General features: G+C 43.9%; 1 long non-coding RNA gene across 1 annotated transcript; it reads right to left on the bottom strand.

Annotated features, from left to right (window-relative positions):
* Window positions 1-442: 442 nt before the first annotated feature.
* Window positions 443-9,102, bottom strand: LOC141742226 (uncharacterized). The gene is made up of 5 exons (XR_012586636.1): window positions 8,799-9,102; window positions 8,552-8,674; window positions 4,247-4,364; window positions 1,697-1,893; window positions 443-483 (listed from the first exon to the last, which is right to left on the bottom strand). It is a non-coding gene; the product is annotated as an uncharacterized LOC141742226 (long non-coding RNA).
* Between the last annotated feature and the right edge of the window lie 722 nt (window positions 9,103-9,824).

Raw genomic sequence — 9,824 nt, 5'->3', positions numbered from 1 at the left:
AGACCTGCCCGCCCACCACCCTGCAGAGAGGACTGACTCATATACAACAGGCCCTGGATGTCCCAGCAGCACAGCGCTGTTGCAAACCACCTGTACTATCAAAATACAGTATTTGGCATACTAAGAGGTAGTAAGCATGAAAAAAACGAAAAGCAGACTTGCTCCCCAGCTCCTCCACAGCTGTGTCCTGATGAGGTCTGCAGGGTCAGCCCGCATGGCGGGTGCCTCAACTGCAGATCCCCTGCAGCTAAGGCAGGAGCTGGAGAAGGGCTTCACTGCCTGGAGCACTCAGGGCACTGGTGACAACATGGGGGGAGGAGGGGAGGTGTCACCATGTTGTCAATGAGAGCTGTCAGTCCTTCTCCTAGGCTCTTGCTTTCTGCTTTCAGACCAGCATCTTCTTTCTCACCTGGGAGTTCAAGATCTCCACTCAGTTGTCTCCTGACATCAGGACAGCATCTTCACTGGCCTCAGGTGTCTTTCCTACAACAGGAAAACACCCTGGTGAGAAGGCTCCTTTCTTTTGAGCATACACCTCTGTATCTCAGGTCTGCCATGGGGGCAGGCCTGAGCGTGGCCAGGGCAGAAGCCCTCTTGCAGAGGGAAGGCACAGCCTCGTTGCTCTGGGAACGCCACAGTGCTGCCCACAGTCCAGACATCCCGGAACTGCCCGGTGCGATGCCAGAGCACAAGGCTCTCCAGAAACCCTGGCCATGGAGTGAGGAGGCTGCCAGGCTGTTCCTGGATGAAGATGGTTGGCAGGAGGAGAGCAGGAGGAAGGGGTCCCCCGGCAAGGTGGGGATGGGAGCCAAGAAATCAGGCTGCTGGATGGGGAGAGGGTGGAGTAGCATTCCAGCCTCGGTTGGGATAACACCATCTCACCCAAATAAACTGCCTGTCGTGCTAGCTGATTCCCACCTGTCCTGCCACTCCAAGGGCTGGAGCTTATGAAAGGACAGGTACTCTCTCAAACATCACTTTGAGCGGGGGGATAATCTATGTTGGGTGCAGGGAGTCAAACTTGGCTTTTCCTTCCTCATTTTGCTTCTGGAGAGGTTCCAAGAGCAAACCCTCCTCTTGGATTTTGTTTTTAAGGAGATCAGTTGATTCAAAAGAGGGTCTAAAAGCAATCTGGTGAAAGGAAAAAGGCGTAAGTGGTCAGTGTAGAGTCACCCGCCCTCCACAGCCTCATCTACAAAATTAGGACAGCATGATCTTCTTGAAAAGGAGCAGTGGTTGAAAGGGTTAAATAGAGGCAGGAAGGTGTTTGAACTCTAAAAGAAATATTAAAAATCTTTTTACAAACATATGAATATGTATTAAGGGGCACAGACAATAATTACATGGTTATTACACTGAGTTATTCAAACCTCAACAGTGTGCTTGGCAAATTAACATATAGAACAACACTGCTCTGGTAGCTCAAATGATAATGGGACCTAATAGGATTTCCTTATCCCTAATTCCACAGAATCCTAGTAAGGCTGATTTAAAAGTTGTAAATGGGCAGGAGGTGGCTTCCAAGACAATAAAAAGCATTTCTGTGCTCTGAAAAACAAGCCTTGAGGATGTGACAACACATGAAAAATTCCTTTAGCTGTGCCTCTTCTCAGCACGGTTTGGGTGAGCTGAGGCTGCCCCAGCGGCAGCTGCTTCTTGAGCACCCACCTAAACCAGGAATATAAAGTTGTCGTACCTTGCTTCATTTCTATATGCATCCTGCTCCTGTGGCTTTCTTGGCAGCTCCCTCTCATCTGGTCCCGCACCCCACCGCATCCGCACACGCAGAGGGAGTTCCCGGGATGATGCACTTGCAGAGGACAGGCACGCTGTCAGGACGCACAGGGAGAAGCATCCCTGCCCCAGGCGGCTGAAGGGATTGATCTCAGCAGGCTGCAGCAGTGTTTGAGGCAGGCGTGCAGGGAGGACAGAGAAAAACGGGCAAGTGAAAAGTAAGTGAAAAGGCTCAGCCAGCAGAGACACAGCTGAGCCAAGTCTCCTGAAAATTCCTCGGAAAATTAGAAAAAAAAGCAAGTTTCACAACACCACATGTGCTCGTGGGGCCACGCATGTGTCTGTGTGTGCAGGGCGTGCATGTGTGCCCGTGGGGAGGGCTTGGACACGTGAGTACACCCGTGTGAACAGCAATAAACCTCCCGGTTCCATTTTAATGCCATTAGCCAAACTAAAGCAGGTGATAAAATATATGGGGCCGCATGTGGGAACTGGGGTAACAGAATGAATCTGCACGTGCTCGGTGCAACCCTTCGTGTTTAAAAAAGGTATTCGATTACAGAGAAATAGACACAAATTTAGAAATGCAACAGACAGAAGAACTAAACTGTTTTCAGCAAGATCAACACTTGTAAAATGCCAACATCCTGGACTAAACACCTAGTTAGAAGTGATTGAATTCCTAACAGCTGTGGCAAAATGCCTTCACTTGCAAGCGTTGCTGGTGGATAAGGAAAATTATCTTGCTATTGTTGCTGTTCATGGCAGCACCCATAACATACCAGCTGCTTTCCAAGTAGATCATTCTCTGAAGAGCCTGTTATGTGAATGTGGATATTAAATTTATTTTCTTCCATAGTACAAGTTACTCACTGTAGGCTTCAGGGGTCAAAAAGCACCACGGTGGGTGAAATTGGAGTTGAACACCTCAAGGGCTATAGCTGCATAGGGGATATAAAAGCAATCCCCTTACTATGAGCACCATTTATCCTTTGCACAACAAGGTTTTTAAAAATTAAGATTTTGAAAAGCATGTTTGACTTTAAATTCATACTTGAATTCGTAAGAAAGCACTGAGGTACGCTATGTTTGCACTAACAATTTTATTTTCTTTTATTACTCTTACCATTTTTGTGGACAATAAACTCATCAAATACTTCTGGGAATAAAAAGTAATAAGTGAAAGCTTAGAGATATAGAGAATAATATTTCAGGAATTTTGCCTCAAATAACCAGGTCTTTTATTTGTGTTGGTGCACCTAGAGTATGCATGAGAAAAAAACAGTGGTGTTCTGTCAAATAAAAAGAAACATCTTTCTCATTAGGACTGTGTTTATCATGCTTTCAAATGTTCTACAAATCAATGCCCCTATTTGTCATTGTAATTCAATATAATAAAAGCTGTCAAAACTGCTCGCTTTGCTTGCTAGCGACAAATTTGCTGAAGTTTTGCAGCATGAGCCAAATAACACAGCACCAGATCCTCCAGCTTTTATTTCACTCTGCTCTAGGCAGTATTCCTACTGGTTTCTGTGCAATTTTTGCCCGAGCAAGGGCTGAAAGTTTCAGTTTTGAACATGAGACTTTTTTAGAAATAAACAGTGACAGAAACCCCCATCTACAAAGCACATTGGGTGACTGGAATGGTACTGCTTGCGAATTTTATCTCTGAAATGCCAAGCTTATTTCCTACAGATTATTGCAAAATACAGACTAACTACATCCTTGATGAAATTCCCTCGAGGTCCGTGAGGTCACCCCCAGGATTAAACACTGCCTGGCCTTTCACATACAGAGCTCAGAAGCTCTGTATTTTGACGCCTGCTGCGCCTTCAGAGATGTTAGTCTGTTCCACTAAAAACAAAGATTATAGATCTCGTCCCTCATGGGAAGAGCTTTGATGAAGCAACTCTCTGTTATTACCTTGTCCAGAGACTCTCCAGGACCACACTGTGTCCTTCTGGCAATAGACAAAATAGATAAAGCTATCACTCAAGGGCAGCCTTGAGTAACAGCTACATTTTCCATCACTTAAAAAAAAATGTTTTGATGCATTAAATAAAGGAAACATGTTGGGAGCTTTGTGCCGGGAGTAGGTAGGGTGGCAGGTCATGTGAAAGGCAGCTGGGACAGTGGTTAAGGCAAAGGATTAGAGTCAGCTGCTCTTTCTAGTCTTCTCCACACTACTGACTTGCCCTGAGATTTGAAGAAGTCTTTCACTTTAAAGTCTATAAACTAATGGCCCTCTTCTAACTCTTCTGCAACTTCCCTTCTGCATCTGTGGAGATCGTAGCAATTTATCATGTTAAAACACTTTTAAGGGCTCAGATAAAAGCTGCTTAGTATTAGCAGCTGCAGTGGCCAGTCAATGCGTTTTTACCCCCTTTTGAACATGTGCCCAAAGATCGTTTGATGAGGATGTGTTCTGCATCTGTAAATAAACACATGTCTGCGTAGACCCTGGGACCCGCTAAGACCAGAGAACATGAAAAACAAGATGAAATCTACTGACGGCTGTAGCTCCTCTGACTGGAGCCTTTATGGCAGCTGTGTGGACAGACTCCTCCCTGAGTTTTTACTCCAGCAATTATTCCTAACTTGGCATCCAGAAGTCAGCCCTGGCTTCCAACCTGAAAAAAAAAAGCAGAGAGTTAGGCTAACACACACTAGCCTCCTTCAGGCGTTCAGGGCATTGTGCGTGTGATAAAGGGTTGGATAAAACAGTGGCAAAAGTCTGCTATCTTCCAAGGCTCAGGAAAATAAACCACAAACGCAATTCAACAAAGTCCTCTTTGTTCCTGAATAGAACCAACAAAATGAAAGGAATCTGGTGGAAGAGAGAAGGCAAGAAAGAGGTCTGCTGCAGGGAGCAAGTACAGACAGAATCGCTCTTTGCCGGCTCCTCTGACAGAGCAAGTGCGTGATTATCACATGAGCCTCACAAAGACTGGAATTAAAGGGGCTGACTCGGCTGTCACATTGCTTAAGCTGCGCCGGGGTCAAAGGAGTTCGGACTAGCCGAGGTCAGCCACACACAGGCCAGGAAGCAGGGGTCTCTTTTTCTGAGCAACAATTGCTCGCGTTGATAAAAATAGATACCTGGAGCCCGTGATGGCTTATAAAGCCGTCCCGTTACACCAGCTGCCCACGAAAGCGCGGTATGTAATCAATAGCGCTCTGACAAGAACGGACACCACGAAGGCAGTCAGATGGTCACTAGAAACAAGTGTAAAGGGCAAAACGCACAAGACAAGTCACCATCTGTGCTACCCCCTAAAAGACCAAGGGAAAAAATATAAGTCTGAAATATTGGCACGCAAGTATTGTAAAATCCAAATGCAAACAGGTGTCAACGACATACTGTAGGGGAGCCTGCTATTTGCAGGTGTCCGCATCTTTTCTGTATATTATTTCATGAATCATGCCCCCAACTTCTTCTTGCAGATTTCCAGTGATGCCAGGGCTACTGAAGAATGTCCCGGCACTAAAAATAGTACCTATTCTCTCCCATGCCCTCTGTCCCCTTTTAGCTTCCACTTTGCATGATTCAGCTCCAAGAGAGGAGCACTGACCTCGTCTCACCAGGAATATCAAACATCTCCACAGTTTTGATGAACCTTTTGGTGAGAGTGGAAAAAGGAGAAATGTACACATCAGCTGTGCAGTCATGTGCTGGATGTGTTTGGATACATCCTGAGATTCTTGCGTTTGACAGCAAAACCGATATTAAATTCCATCAGTGTGCAGGCACAGAAAAGCATCTTTTTTTTTTCTTTTTTTTTCTTTTTTTTTTCTGGGGACTCCAGTAGTGTTTGGATTGGATCCATAGAAAAATCTATGAATTTTGTCATAGAGACAGAGCTACATCATGTCTACCATCATCATCACTTCTGCATATAGCCAAGCTCAGGATGCCAGTGGGTTTGCTGTTCCACAGCACTGTGGAACTGGCTGTGCCCAACAGACTCATATTCACTTTTGTATCCTGATTTGTGAATCAGGATTTTCCACCTTGACATTATTTGTGGCAACAATACCAAGTTTTTAAAATATCTCCTCCAAATAAAGTTAGAAGGTATGTGTCCCCTTCATTCCTCAGATTGCAATACTGGGGCTTCCCGATAAACAAACTAGACCTACTGTGACACAGACAGAGTGAACAGAACCAGGTTTTCAAGCGTCACTCTGTCACATCTCTCTGGGGACAGGGAACTAAAACCAATGCTGAGAGCAAGCCAAAGAGGCAAAGCTGCAGGACCCCCATGGGATCTTCACAGATGTGTTTATGCTGATAGTGCAGGATGAACCTGAGCAAACAAGCCCTTACGTAAACTCAGTTCTCCTTTACAACCTGTTAATGACTGCATGTTTACCTGTCCTTGAGGAAAGAGCCTCTACTGTGGCTTATCAAACCCAGAGGGATTCCCACTGTCCTCAGGGAGGTCTGGGTCACAAGTTAAACTGGAAACTCCAAATCCACTATCTGTGCTTCATCATTTGACAGACTTTAGACTGGAATTGATGTTCAGTGTCCAGTGCTGCAATAGGACAGAATGGCCTTTTTTATTCATTTCTGCTCTTTTGAACCAATTCTACTGCCTTTTCTTCTGCTCTGTTGCAAAGCTTGAGACAGTGCTGGTGCTGTGTCCCTTCGGTAAGAATCACCTTACAGAAGGACATGCCAATGCCTGTTGTTAGTGTGTGTGTGCGTGCGTGTGTTTAGGCCAGGTGAAGGACAGCTGTCTCCACTGATGCTGCCTTACAGGGTCCAGGAGGCACAGAGTAAACTGCCAAAGCCAACACCTTCAATGCTAGTGAAGGAAATGGGTAAATCCTCAGACTGTGGAATTTGGTGGCATCCCAGTGGACAGGAAGATGAGGAGCAGTCACTCCAATCATGTACAGCCTGGGGAAGGTGAGGAGCTTGTGCTTAGGGACCTGGAAGCGTTCACTCCTGACCTCCCGGTCACTGAGATCCAACAAAGAGTAGGACTCTCTGTTGAGCGTTCTCCAGTGAAAAAGTTCTGGTTTTCTCTATAAGGAATTTTATTCTTGTATCTCCAAAGTCTTGGGGAGTAATGCCGATTTCTCTTCCTGTGTGTTGTCACCAGCTCCTCATCTCAGCATGTCTTGCTGGTAACTTACACACCCATTGCAATAAAGCAGCCTTGGTCTTTCACACCATGTTAAAGAAAATAACCAACAGAGTACTTAAACCAGGCTTGGCTTGCCTGCAGTTTTCAACTGAGTTCAGCAGTAAAAGGAAACCCTAGTAGTTCTACTTCCCCACAGCTAGCCCTGCTCAAAGCCTAGTGTTAAGATAAATTATGTTCTTCAGTGTGTAGGATGAATTAAGACTTGCTATCACAGCAGGATGAGTTTGTCAAGCACTACTTACATTAGGCAGCAAATTTCTGTTCCCATAGAAGGAAGGATTTTGAAATTAGATAACCAAGCTGAACTTGGAGATAGATCACCTGGGGCCATGATTCATGATCTGTGTAGCCTCACTTAGTGCAAAGTATATCGCTTTCTTTAACAGCCCTTTACAGGGGCTTTGACAGAACTATTTTTTTATTCTGAATGATGTATAATCAAATTCAGTTCTACAACTTCATTTTCAGTCATCTCTGCTCATTGTTCTTTTATTCCAAGTATTCCTTGGCATGGTTTAAGAACTACTGAAGTATCTAATAGCTGTTTAAAAGTAACGGCTATAACTACTTAGACTAGACATAAATAGGAGACGACTAAATGGATCATTACCTTTACAAGAAAAGTGTTTATGGAGAAGGATTTAAGAGAAACAACATCATAGATCCAACTGCTCCGTTATTCTCTGTGTTTTAAAGTAGAAAGCAGAGTGGATTTGCACAGTTAAGTACAGGATAAGATTATTCTGAGTCTAATAAAAAGATGAAGGTACTGTTAGAATTCGCAAGCTGCTCAGCCCTTGGAAATGTCAAGCTCCTTCTGGGACTGCTTAGGTAGGGATTCTTGGCTCTAACATCACAAGTGTCATCAACATTTTGACTGTGATGCTTTGTCATTAAATTATGCTTGTTGTGAACAAGGAAGAATGTATTTTCCATGCAGACGGAGAAAGGAGGGGGAAAGGTATAAGACAGAGCATCTCTGTTCCCTTGAGATCTATCCAAGATCTTAAGAAATCAATGGAAATCATTCCATTGAGTTCACTGTCCTCTGGATCCATCCTTACAGAGCTTGCTTTGTTGTCAAGTCCATTCCTTCTCCCCCTCTCTGTTGCTCAATTTGCTTTCTGCTGTTAGGATCTTTTTTCCAAATATTAACAAATCTGTATAATCTTTGGCCCCTAGCTGAGCCTTTCTTCTATGGCACACTGCTGCACTGTATGCGTGACTGCATGGTTGAGGGTTGCTCTGGAAATTACTCATAAAAATGAATTGCTTGGTAATACCACAATTGTCAATATGTGTAGGTTGCAGCATCCCCCCCTGTGGGCCATTGTAGCAGATTATAAAACCTCATTTCCAGGAAAGTTTCAAAACTTTTATTTTCTAAGGAACATTAATTATCAGAGTCCAGATGACCTGTCCCATTTCTCCATCCTCTTCCTCTCTTTTTTTCCTCATCAGACATGGTAGTTTGAAGGCAACTGGCAGCAGATCACATATCAGGCTCCTGGTTTTATGCCCTGGGTTCATATCAATGTCAGATGAAGTATTTAAAAACAGCAAGACTCATAAGCCTAATGCCCAAACCAATGTTTGTATGTAACCATTTCTCTGTTGCTAAACTTTTGTAACAACAGATGATTTACAAGTCTGACACTTACGCAGGCATATGCTTTGGCATTCTACAGGCTTCCCGAGACTCATGCCCTTCAGCACTGCTTGTTGACCTCTCCTTCAAACACGGGACTTTGAGGAATCATCACAATGGCCAAACCACTCTGGACCTACATGGTTGTGAAAACTCTAGTCAGGCACCCATCAAAGTGATGCATTTGTTCACTGACAAATTGTATTCTGTTGAGACCAGAACTTTTTGCGGGTACTTACCAGTTCTTCTGAAGCTCTTACCTGGGAAAGGTTCTCATGCCTAGCATGAGACTTGAAATACATCAAAGAGTAAGAAAAGTGCCACCCCTCTCAGATAATCATCCTATGATCAAGGCACTGACTGGTGACACAGGAGTCCAGATTTCAAGTTTCTGTTCTGCAAGATGTCTGAATGTCAGAATCCTGCATCCCAGGCAAGCTTTCTGGCCACCAAACTATCAGTTATTCTGAAGAACAGCTTCTTCGGTCTCTCCTGTTGGACCTGTTTCACTTTGTATAAATAATTAAACATTAATTGGAAGAAGGACTTAGACTGCCCATTGGACTATTGCATTGGTCTTTCTCCAGGCCAGTGAATAGGTAACTATTTGTACAAACTTGATAAGTTGCAGAGAGACAGACGTAGCTGAGGGGGTCCCAAAAACTCAAGGAAAAGAAGAAAAAAAAACCAAAGCCTTGTGGTGAAGTCATTTACTAGACTACAAAACACCTGTTTTTCAGTCCTTGACCTGAATAAGGTAGAACAAGGACTACTAGCTGTTCTAGGGGAGGCTTTGTCAAGTCATCTCCAATGGTCATACTTCCATTGAATTTTGAAGAGATGATATTTGAAAGTCATACTATTTTTTTCTGAAGTGAAAAAAATCCGTAGCTACACGATCCTCTGACAATTCCTTTGCATTAAGATGAAGGTGTTAAGCATTTTTAGCATCATGATAGCTTGATTCTTAAAGTTCCTGAAACCTCTGCCCCAGACGTGAAGAAGGACCTCTCTATTTCAGTTCTGAGTGGGGTGATTTGTTCCTCTGAAGCTCTTCCCAGCTTTGCTGGCATTTTTCAAATGAAGGTTTAAGTCTATTACTTACATACTATCTTCATATGACAGATACAACATTTAGTCATATTTAGTCATACAGAAAGATAAATAAAGGCAATCAGAAAAGTTCAGTGACTAGTGTAAGATTACCATAAAAGACCATATAAAAGGTAAGACAAGGACTGGGGAGGTTGACTTCTAATCCTCTTACCTATCCACTAGATAATGTT

This window comes from Larus michahellis, chromosome 4 (genome assembly GCF_964199755.1).
Source record: "Larus michahellis chromosome 4, bLarMic1.1, whole genome shotgun sequence".
NCBI lineage: Eukaryota > Metazoa > Chordata > Aves > Charadriiformes > Laridae > Larus > Larus michahellis.
Note: the sequence above shows the minus strand (reverse complement) of the source record. Positions and strands in the feature narration are given on the sequence as shown.